Consider the following 12,600-nt stretch of genomic DNA (forward strand, 5'->3'; position numbering starts at 1 on the left):
TCAGGAAGTGAATGAAGGTACTGCAAGTCCCATTATCCTTCGTATGTCCTCTCTCAAACTGTACCAGGACATAAATTGGGTCATGGGGGATATGTGTGCCAAGTTTGGTCCTGATCCGTCATTAGTTAAAGTAACAGTGGTCTGTCAGAGACACAGTGTTTGAAAGTACTGCAAATCCCATAACCCTTGGTCCATTCTCCCCTGAAGTGGTGCAGCATGTAAAGTGTGTCATTTGGGATATGTGTGCCAAGTTTGGTCCAATTCTGTCATTCCTGGTAGTCGCAGTAGTCCCAGGAAGTGAGTGAAGGTACTGCAAGTCCCATCATCCATGGTCCATTTCCCCCCAATCTGCACCAGGATATAAAGGGGGTCATGGGGGTTCTGTGTGCCAAGTTTGGACCAGTTTCGTCATTGGTGGGCATTGCAGGACTCTGTAGGAGTCAAAGCGTTTCAAAGTACTGCAAATCCCATCATTTGTGGTCCATCCTCCCCCAAACGGCACCAGGCCATAAAGTGCATTATGGGGGTTAAGTGTGTAAAGTTTGGGCCATGTCCGTCATTCCTGACGGTCACAGTGGCCTGTGGAAGTGGCAGCCAATCAGAAAGCTGCCACATACACACATATATAGAAGACAGATATGTGGGAAAGGCATTGAGAGGTCCCTCCTCTTGTGGCTCTTTTTATTGAACAACAAAGAAAAACCACATGAGAAAGTGGGAGAAAAGGGCTCAGTCCCATTCGCCCCCGTCGCCCTCGGGGTTCTCGTCCCGTGGCGGCTCCTGGAACTGGATGTTGGCCAGCATATCCCGCATGGCGGCCATCAGTCTGTTCACGCCTTGGTTCAGATTCTGCCCGGCAACGGGGCCTTCCTCCCCACCGGCCCCAACTTCTCCCTGAAACAGTGTGCAACATGTGTATACATACATAAGGTCTACAGAGATACTAGTAGGAACACTCCAGCAAGCGAGAGTCCAAAAGTGGCAGGTTAAAACCCGGAACCTCAACCCATGGCTGATACCTTGGGCACACAGAAGACTGGGTGACTTGGAAGGTGCTGAACAGACCATGAAATGCAGAGCTAATCTTAGGAAATGGGGCTACAAAGTGGAATCCACAACGTGCAAGTGTGAAGAAAAGCAGACCACAGACCACTTGCTACAGTGCGGCCTGAGCCCTGCCACATGCACAATGGAGAAGCTTCTTACAGCGACACCAGAGGCACTAAAAGTGGCCAGCTTCTGGTCAAAGAAAATTTAGGATAAATGCCAAATTCATGGGGATAGGAGACTATACAGGAACCAATGTTGATACAAGAGTCCAACTTGTTCTTGTTGGAAGTAAACGAGTATCAATAATGGTATATATGGAACAATGAGGGACAATGGCTACTGATTTTTACTGTTTTCTAGAGCTATGTAACTTGAGGTGTTTTGTAGTGGTCACTTCCCCCTTCTTACTTCCCAAAAGTCTTTTATTGTGCCTTTATATGTTTGAGAAAGGAGCATCATGAGGCTTCTCTCTTATATAAAAACACTAGCTGTGCCTGGCCACGCGTTGCTGTGGCGTTGTCTGGTGGTGTGTGTATTTTATAGGCAGTGTGGAAGAGGCCTAAGTGAGGCCTAACTCTGCCTGTCCCCTGGGCTGAGTGGGTTGCTAGGAGACCAAGTGGGCGGAGCTTAGCCTTCTAACTGGCAGCAATTGGATAAAAACAATTCTTCCTCTCCCTCTAATTAGGACTTTATTTTTCTTTTCTTTGTATCACCTAGAGCAGGGGTCCCCAAACTAAGGCCCGGGGGCCGGATGCGTCCCTCCAAGGTCATTTACCTGGCCCCCGCCCTCAGTTTTATAATATAATATTTTTATATCAGTTTTAATAATATAATATATTGTATATACATATAATATTGACAATAATCTTATGTTATACAATATAATACTAATAGTAATACCATATAATAATATTAATTGTATGTTATTTATTACATATTATATAATAGTATAGTGGTATAGTTCAATACAGTAATATATTATGCTAATAATATAATATATTGTATGTTCATACAGCTGCTCTGAGTCCCCTTCGGGGTGAGAAGGGTGGGATAGAAATGTAGTAAATAAATGCAGTAAATAAATAAATAATTTTAGACTTAGGCTCGGCCAAAGTCTGACATGACTTGAAGGCACACAACAACAACAACAACAACAACAACAACAACAACAACAACAATCCTAATTAACTTGACTATCTCATTGGCCAGTAGCAGGCCCACACTTTCCATTGAAATCCTAATAGGTTTATATTGGTTAAAAGTGTTTTCATTTTTAAATATTGTATTGTTCTTTCGTTGTTGTTGTTGTTGTTGCACTACAAATAAGACATGTGCAGTATGCATAGGAATTTGTTTGTATTTTTTTTTCAAATGATAATTCGGCCCCTCAACAGTCTGAAAGATTGTGGACCGGCCCTCTGCTTAAAAAGTTTGGGGACCCCTGACCTAGAGGCATGGATGAGGGGTTGTGCTGCCAATTTTCGAGGTTGTGGGGTGTTTAGTTTTGTTGTTTTGTCGGTCGCCAGGATTCCATCACTCTTTTATATATATAGATAGCCTTAGGGACTCTTCTACCAAAGTTAGAAAACTCTTTCTTTTGTCGATCTGCTCTTTTATCTAATAATAATAATCATCAGTAATAATAATCATTATTATTTCCTTGCTTTTTTCTCTAAAAAAAAGTTATGTTACCTGCAACAATAAATTTTGAATATGGTCTTATGGAGACTTAATGCTGCTGTTTGTCCTCTTATGCTTAATTGTGTTTATACAGATTCTTGTATTTTACGATGTTATATTATTTTATTTTAGTAGCTGTTTGGTTTTAATGGATTGGTTGCTTTTATGCCTGTTGGACTTTCTGCCCCATATGTAAGCTGCCCTGAGTCCCTTCGGGGAGCTGGTGACAGGGTATAAAAATAAAGTAGTGGTAGGTAAAGGTAAAGGTTTCCCCTGACTTTAAGTCCAGTCATGTCTGACTCTGGGGGTTGGTGCTCATCTCCATTTCTAAGCCAAAGAGCCGGCGTTGTCCATAGACTCCTCCAAGGTCATGTGGCCATAGGCATGACTGCATGGAGCACCATTACCTTCCCGCCGGAGCGGTACCTATTGATCTACTCACACTGGCATGTTTTCAAACTGCTAGGTTGGCAGGAGCTGGAGCTAACACCGCTCCCGGGGTTTGAACCTGGGACCTTTCGATCTCCAGCTCAGTGCTTTAACGCACTTTGCCACTGGGGCGAAGTTATTATGGTAGTTGTTGTTATTATTTTCACTTATCCAGAGACTTCTGGATATATCCCAAGGGGAAGGAGAAGGGAACATGGAGCCCCGATGCCTGAAATCTGCCCCAGTTGTAGATCAGGACCTACCTGCAAGTTGTAGTTTGGCAACAGGGAGCGAAAGAAGAGTGATAAAGTGCTTTCGTTGGCGGGGTGAGATGGCCTAGAAAGGAAGAAGAAAGGAAGGAGGAATGAAAGGAAAGAAAGAAAATCTGGAATTGTATTACAGTAGAGTCTCACTAATCCAAGCCTCACTTATCCAAGCCCCTGGATAATCCAAGCCATTTTTGTAGTCAATGTTTCCAATATATCATGATATTTTGGTGCTAAATTTGTAAATACAGTAATTACAATATAACATTACTGCGTATTGAACTACTTTTTCTGTCAAATTTGTTGTATAACACGATGCTTAATTTGTAAAATCATAACCTAATTTGATATTTAATAGGCTTTTCCTTAATCCCTCCTTGTTATCCAAGATATTCGCTTATCCAAGCTTCTGCCGGCCCGTTTAGCTTGGATAAGTGAGACTCTACTGTACCTGCCTTTTGTCACCATTTATCCCTGGTTTCCAGAAGAAGAGATTGGCCACAGGTGTTTGAGGTCTTTGTAGGATGAAATGTTGGCAACCGACAAAGACGAAACCCAGCAAAAGAAGCCCACAGAATGGAAGAGAGAAATATAGAATAGTGTCCTTACCTTTCTGGCCTTGTGTAGGAAATGATAGAGTCCAGCGGCGGGAGGGGATCGAAGCCCATGATGGGATGGGAGGTCACTTCCTGGGAAGGGGCAAAAAGACAGAGGGTCAAAAGTCAGGTCTCGGTATTGTATAGCTGTAGTTGTGCACCTCAAGTCCCATATATGGATGGATGTGTTGGAAACCGCAACCTCCCAAGCCTTTCACTGTTCATTTGTTAAAGTATGTATTTGCTAACCTGTATTCTATGTGTATGTTGATTTGCCAGTTTGACTGTACCTCTTTGGTATGAGAGAGGTTATAGACATGTGCTTGTACTGAGCATGTTCGGACACAGGACTCCATTTTGTATTGTGTCTACTTTATACCTCAGTGGAGGTGGATGCATATTTTTGCATCAGACCTCAGTGGAGGTGGATGCATGTTGCAGTTGGGACTTCAATAAAGTAGTATGCTTATGGACGTCAGTGAGTGCAACTACTATACTTAAGCACTATAGATTATTATAGTTTAAGGAGCCCCGGTGGCGAAGTGGGTTAAAGCACTGAGCTGCTGAACTTGCAGACAGAAAGGTCCCAGGTTCAAATCCCGGGAGCGGCATGAGCGGCCGCTGTTAGCCCCAGCTCTTGCCAACCTAGCAGTTTGAAAACATGCCAATGTGAGTAGATCAATAGGTACTGCTCTGGCGAGAAGGTAACAGCCCTCCATGCAATCAGGCCAATGGCCACATGACCTTGGAGGTGTCTACGGACAACGCCGGTTCTTCGGCTTAGAAATGAAGATGAGCACCAACCCCCAGAGTCAGACATGACTGGACTTAATGTCAGGGGAAACCTTTACCTTTACCTTATAGAATAGATTATTGATTAAGAATGATACCCTATGTACTCAACACAGAGAACTACATCCTTTCTATAACTGAACCTTAATGAGAAATGTGTTTGTATGGTGAATTGTATGAATTGTATGGTGAATTTTCAAAGAAGGCTTTGTTTTTTAATCTCCGAGTGCATATTTTAAAGTAAGAGGTTTTAAGGGAGTGTATATCTTTTGGGCAAATGCAATTTCAACTTCAAAGAAACAACCATCCTCTGTTAACCAAATATATTTTTGTAGTGGCTTGTCTTTGTCCTTGGCAGTCCAAAGACATGATTCTTCAGTTTAACAGCTGAGTCACCCGTGTGCCATTATAGGAATGCTTATGAATATCACTTGTTCAAACCAGGTCATGCTTTTTTTTGATTAGTGGGTTTCAAAAGGCGGTCTCCACATGTTCATGGAGATTCACATTTGCCGAACGGATATGACATCATTTTTCCTTTTCAGTAAGGTTATGATTGCCATTTATTTCCAAAAGGATATGTGCCCAGAGACTGGGTGCAGTTATTTCCAATAGGACACATGTGAGAACACACACAATGCCTTTGCCACTGTGGAGATAACCCCCTTCCACTCTGGCTTGACAACTACATGTCCCATAATCCTCAACCCAGCCATATTTAGAGTGAAAGAAAAGACAAGTTTTTCCAAGTTACTCATAGGTTCCATGCCATCCATTCCGTTCTACCCAAGGGGCCAGCAAGACCGGGCTAGGTTTGCTGGAGTTGCAAGAGCCGCAGCCTCATGGACACCAATGTGACTTGCTCCTCACCGGAGGCAATGCTGCCGTCGCTTCCCGGATCTCCGAGAGGATCACATGGCGGTAGACGTTCCTGGGAGCGTTCTGGTACCTCACTTTGCGCCTGAGAAAGTGAAAGCGAGGCAGATGACGACCACTTTGCACCACCTTTTGAGCTCAGGGTGGCTCAGCAAAGCAGTGGCTACCATTGGAAAAGGAACTCCATATTCCTCCCCACAACAGCTTGAATGGCATACATACCAGGTCTTAGGGAGATTAACTTTTGGAACTACAAGCCCCATAATCCCCAAGCAGTTGCTATTCAGTGCAAACAGCATTCTCCACATTCCAGCATTGATACTGTGTTTCTTCAATTACAAGCTGGCATCAATTGTAAGACATGCCACCAACAAATATACATAATAATAATAATAATAATAATAATAATAATAATAATAATAATAATACTTTATTTATACCCCGCCACCATCTCCCCAACGGGGACTCGGGGCGGCTTACATGGGGCCATGCCCAAAACCATACAATATGACAAAATATAAAACAACATATCATAACACAACTTAACAATACAATAAATAATAACATACATTACAATCCAAAATTCAGAAAAAGCAATAAAAACCAGGGCAGGCCACATGAACACTAAATTAAAACTTGGTGAGAAAGACATATGAATAAAACCACGGGGAGCAGGGACATAAAATAGGGAACAGTCTAGAGGATAGATATCCCAAGGGAATAACCGAAGGAAAATATGACAGTTACTCTCCAAAGGCACACCGGAAGAGCCATGTTTTTAAGGCTAGCAAAGTGGGGGCCTGCCTAATCTCAATGGGCAGTGAATTCCACAGTTGGGGGGCCACAGCAGAAAAGGCCCTCTCCCTTGTTCCCACAAGACGGGCCTGAGATATCGGCAGTGGTGACAGGAGAGCCTCCCCTGACGATCAAAGAGATCGGGCGGGTTTATGATAGGAGATATGGTCACTATAATGTAATGTGTCTTACAACTGATGAAATACAGTGCTATATCTTGTAGTCATTCTACTGGGTGGGGTTTTTGGGTTTTTGGGTGAGGGAATCCAGCAAGGTAACTCCCCCCCCCCTTTTTTTAAAGGAATTGTGAGAGTTGAAGTCCAAAACACCTGGAGGAAGGGCCCAGGTTGACCCATGCCTGCCAGAGGTGGTCTTGGTCACTCACTTCTGCTCTGCCTCGTCCAGCGCCGGGTCCTTGGAGTCCACCCTTCTCAGCACCTCGTGGACGTTGGTCTCCAGCCAGGACATGACGGAGGGGTCCTTCCAGAGGGAATGGGTCCTCCCCAGGTAGAGAGAGACGAGCTGGTTCAGCGCAGGAGGAGAGCTGCGGGAGGAAAGCCAACGTGAGAGGTGCATTTGCTGGGAAAATAGGAGGATATTTATTTATTTCGTGTCAAAAGCATTGTACAATGAATACATTTCAAAATGATGGGGGGGGGGGGGGGAGGAAATCACAAGCAACTAAATAGTTTTGGACCAAAAGCGGGCAACAGCAACCGCATTGTCCATAGCTTTAAACAACTCCTCCTCCGTACATGAGGCAGGGCATTGTGGGCAAGCATACATATGCAGAGTTAGGAGGATAAAGCGATGGAAGAACCAAGGAGTCTAATGAGAAACGTCCCTTTGAGTTCTTGACCTGGGCATCTCCATTCAGGAATTGCGCAAGAGAGAAGCGGCATGAAGGTCACTTGCATTCCCATTTGGAAATAAAGACATGGAATAACACAAACGCATAGGAAAGTCAGCATGTGAGAGAAATTGAAATTTTCATTCCTAGTCAAGATGTACCAACTCCTGAAGTGCTTCAGAGATTACATATCTATAAATTATAGAAACCAAACCCAACCCAGTTAGTAAAAACTACTGTTGTTGTTGTTACTATTATTATCATCATCAAAATCTTCATTTGGGAGCCTTGGTGGCACAGTGGGTTAAACCGCTGAGCTGCTGATCTTGCTGACTAAAAGGTTGGTGGTTCAAAACCGTGAAGCAGGGTGAGCTCCCGCTGTTAGCCCCACCTTCTGCCAACCTAGCAGTTTGGAAACATGCCAATGTGAGTAGATCAATAGGTACCGCTCTGGTGGGAAGGTAGCAGCGCTCCATGTAGTCATGCCTGTGGCCACATGACCTTGGAGGTGTCTACGGACAACACCAGCTCTCCGGCTTAGAAATGGAGATGAGCACCAACCCCCAGAGTGTGAGTAGATCAATAGGTACTGCTCCGGCAGGAAGGTAACGGCGCTCCATGCAGTCATGCCCATGGCCACATGACTTTGGAGGAGTCTACGGACAACACCGACTCTTTGGCTTAGAAATGGAGATGAGCACCAACCCCCAGAGTCGGGCACGACTAGACTTAACGTCAGGGGAAAACCTTTACTTTTACCTACATCCTTATTTCTAGACCGCCTTTCTCCCCATGGGGACTCAATTCATCTTACAACAACATGTAAGCAACGCCAGACCTTAGGAAAAGTCACCTTTTCTTGATGAATACTCCCCAGATCCTCTCCATTGAAGGAACTCTAAAAGTTCCCATCTGTAATAGATAACAGTTCCCAGGTTCTGGGCAGACTTATAATGTTTATGCTATTTTATGCTGTGTTATACTGTTTTATTGTTTTATATTGTTTTAAATTATACTGTGTTTTAATGTAAGATGCTGGGCTTGTCCCCACGTGAGCCGCCCCAAGTCCCCTTGAGGAGATGAGAGCGGGATATAAAAATAAAGTTGTTGTTGTTGTTATTATTATTACCCTCAACATCTTTATTCCACCCTGCTTTCCCCCAAAGATTGGAACTCCAAAGTGACTTACAAATGAAAAGGATTACAAAACCCCACGTGAGCCGCCCCAAGTCCCCTTGAGGAGATGAGAGCGGGATATAAAAATAAAGTTGTTGTTGTTGTTATTATTATTACCCTCAACATCTTTATTCCACCCTGCTTTCCCCCAAAGATTGGAACTCCAAAGTGACTTACAAATGAAAAGGATTACAAAACCATATTCGTATGACTCCCTAGGTCCCAGATTTAACACAGGGCTCCTTCACCCCAAAGGGTTCTCCCTGCCCCATGCTCCTGACCTTAACTGGGCCTCTAGTCCAAAGAATGGGTGGGAGGACACCATGGCATCGGTTGAATGCTGCAGCGATCCAGCAAAGGCATCAGGACTGGAAAAGGAAGGGGAAATGCGTCAGGTCTGGAGTTCGAGATTGGAGGCACCAGACATCAGCATCTCTTCTAAACATTCAAGTAACATTACAACTTTTTATAATCAAGTACAGTAGAGTCTCACTTATCCAACATAAATGGGCCAGCAGAACGTTGGATAAGCGAATATGTTGGAAAATAAGGAGAGATTAAGGAGAAGCCTATTAAACACCAAATTAGGTTATGATTTTACAAATTAAGCACCAAAACATCATGTTATACAACAAATTTGACAGAAAAAGTAGTTCAATATGCAGTAATGCTACGTAGTAATTACTGTATTTACAAATTTAGCACCAAAATATCACGATGTATTGAAAACAATGACTACAAAAATGCGTTGGATAATCCAGAACGTTGGATAAGCGAATGTTGGATAAGTGAGACTCTACTGAGACTGCAGTTTTTTTGCTTCTTGGATCTCTCAGCCTCCAAGAAAGCCCCTTTTGTAATTTGTAATTAGGCCCGGGATGGAGAGCAAGCCAGCTGCAACCAGCTGCAATGAATCACTCTGACCAGGAAGTCATGAGTTCGAGGCCCGCTCGGAGCCTGTGTTTGTTTTGTCTTTGTTCTATGTTAAAAGGCATTGAATGTTTGCCTATATGTGTAATGTGATCCGCCCTGAGTCCCCTTTGTTACCAGGTGAGAGTATAGCGGAATCAGTAGCATCCAGATAACACCATGTGCAAAAGACTCAGACCAGGCAGAGGAATTGAAATGAACAAAGGAACTTTACTCTTGCTTGTAGAGTTGAAATATAAAACAGTTCTGCAATCGTACAATGCCCATGTAGTTGCATAAGATCAATGACTAATCAATCAGCATCAATATATACAGCATAGCATATTCAAATTACTACTTGACCGTAGCCAGAGAGAGCATGTCTTTTTCTGTGCTCTCTCTTGAAGCTCAAAATTCCCAACTGACAAACTCAGCCACCTGCCATCAAACAGATACATTGTTTTAGGCGTGGCTTTGCCTCTGCAAAGCTGAGCTCTTTTGCAGAGTTCCCTTTGCAAACCAACTTTGCAAGGATTTCTTTACACACACACATATAGCAATTTGGCGCAATACCCTTTGGGGTGAGAAGGACGGAATATAAATGCTGTAAATAAATAAATTTTTCCAGGGTACTCATTTGATCTCAGAGTAATAATAATAATAATAATAATAATAATAAATAAGTTTATTTATATCCCGCCTCCAGCTCCCTTGAAGGGGACTTGGAGCGGCTTACAGCAAAATCAAAATACAAGCAATGATAAAATATGAAACATCAAAGGACAACAACAGAAACCAATAATAAAATATACACAATAGGCAAAAAAAAAAAACACAACACAGAATTAAAACATCAAATTAAAAACAAGGAGGTTGCAATAGTGGATAAGCAAGGTGCACATTATGAGTAACATAAATAGATAGATAAATATTTAGATGAGTAACATAAATAGATATTCATAAATAGATGAAGTGCAATAGAATCATTTAAGGTCACATTAGGTAGGGAGGAGTCCTGAATAATATCAAGGAATCAGGAATCAAGAGAAGAGCGACCAGTACAAAAGGTCGAGGAGCATAATAATTGTGATGGAGAAAGGCGATCTTAACCAAAGGCCTGGGTGAAAAGCCAAGTTTTCAGACTCTTCCGAGTAATCCTCTTTGGGAAGACACGTCAGTTAGCTCAGGAGCCTGGCTTTTGGTTACAGGATTGCTGCTTAAATGTCTTAAGCCTGACCCAGAGCAAAACACCTGTACTATTTTGAACCTTTCATGCTGCCACACTCACCGCTGGGGAACATGATCAGGGCCTGTTGGATGAGGCTGGCCGCTCTTTCCTGGGCCTGGCTCAGCTCCACTTCAGGGAGATCCTCCTGCTGACTCAGGAGGAAATGCGCCAGCGGCACCGAGAAGGCAAAATTGGGGAGCTGGGAGAGGTTCCGATGGCCCTGAGAGGAGAGACAGGTGAAAAGGAGACAAGGCACTGCTTACTTTTCAACAAGGTGGAACATATCCAGAGAAGGGCAACCCAAATGGTCAAGGGAAACTAGGGATCCCTCTGAGGAGCGGAAGAGGTTTAGTTTGGAGAAGGCTGTTTAAATACTGGAAAGGATGTCCCATTGAGCAGGGAGGGTGTTTTCTGTTCCTCCAGAGACTGGGCCAACATAGAGCCAGAGACTCAAAGTGAAGGAAAAGAGCTTCCACTTATTTATTTATTTTTGGAAAAACTTTCTGATGGTCTTTGTTGCTTGACAGTGGAATATACCACCTTAGGGTTTGTAGGAATCTCCTTCTGTGGAGGTTTTTAAGCAGAGACTGGATGGCCATCTCTTGGGAGGGCTTGGATGTTGTCTTCCTTCATGACAGAAGGGGGATGAAATGGATGGCTTCTGGGTGGCCTTTGGGGTTGAACTGGATGGCCCTTGGGATTTCTTCCAACTAGAATTCTATCTGTCTGTCTGTCTGTCTATCCATCCATCCAGCCATCCATCTCTTAGGGGATTGAACTGGATGGCTTTTGAGATCTCCTCCAGCTCTAAGATTCATTCTGTCTGTCTGTCTGTCTGTCTGTCTATCCATCCAGCCATCCATCTCTTAGGAGGTTGAACTGGGTGGCCTTTGAGGGTGAACTGGATGTCCTTTGGGATCTCTTGCAACTCTAGGATTCTATCTATCTGTCTATCTGTCTGTCTATCCATCCAGCCTTCCATGTCTTTGGGGGTTGAACTGGGTGGCCTTTGGGATCTCTTCAAACTCTAAGATTCTGTCTGTCTGTCTATCCATCCAGCCAGCCATCTCTTAGGGGGCTGAACTGGGTGGCCTTTGGGGTTGAATTGGATGTCCTTTGGGTTCTCTTCCAACTCTAGGATTCTATCTATCTATCTATCTATCTATCTATCTATCTATCTATCTATCTATCTATCCATCCATCCATCCATCCATCCATCTTTCCATCCATCCATCCATCCAGCCAGCCTTCCATGTCTTTGGGGGTTGACTGGGTGGCCTTTGGGATCTCCTCCAGCTCTAAGATTCTGTCTGTCTGTCTGTCTGTCTGTCTGTCTATCCATCCAGCCATCCATCTCTTAGGGGGCTGAACTGGGTGTCCTTTGGGGTTGAACTGGATGTCTTTTGGGATCTCTTCCAACTCTAGGTTTATATCTGTCTGTCTGTCTATCTATCCATCCAGACATTCATCTCTTATGGGATTAGACTGGATGTCCTTTGGGGTCTCTTCCAACTCTAGGATTCTATCCATCCATCCATCTATCCATCCATCCATCCATCCATCCATCTATCTAACTAGCCAGTCAGCCATCTTTTAGGGGGTTGGACTGGATGGCCTTTGGGATCTCTTCCAACTCTAGGATTCTATCTTATCTGTCTGTCTGTCTATCCATCCAGCCATCCATCTCTTATGGGATTGGACTGGATGGCCTTTGGAGTCTCTTCCAACTCTAGGATTCTATCCATCCATCTATTTATCTAACTAGCCAGTCAGCCATCTTTTAGGGGGTTGGACTGGATGGCCTTTGGGGTCTCTTCCAGCTCTAGGATTCCATCTATATATCCATCCACCTCTTAGGGGGTTGGGCCGGATGGTCCTTGAGGTCTCTGTCCCCTCTGATTCTATAATAAAACTGAGCAAATTGCTCAAAGCAGATGTCCTGGAGTGGGAATT

At 43.7% G+C, this 12,600-nt stretch overlaps 1 pseudogene; it reads right to left on the minus strand.

Moving 5' to 3' along the window:
• Nucleotides 1-667: 667 nt before the first annotated feature.
• LOC134295050 (ribosome quality control complex subunit TCF25-like) overlaps nucleotides 668-12,600 on the minus strand; it is a 33,217-nt pseudogene continuing 21,284 nt past the window's right edge.

The sequence above is a fragment of the Anolis carolinensis genome, unplaced genomic scaffold (assembly GCF_035594765.1).
Source record: "Anolis carolinensis isolate JA03-04 unplaced genomic scaffold, rAnoCar3.1.pri scaffold_69, whole genome shotgun sequence".
In the NCBI taxonomy this organism is placed as follows: Eukaryota; Metazoa; Chordata; class Lepidosauria; order Squamata; family Dactyloidae; genus Anolis; species Anolis carolinensis.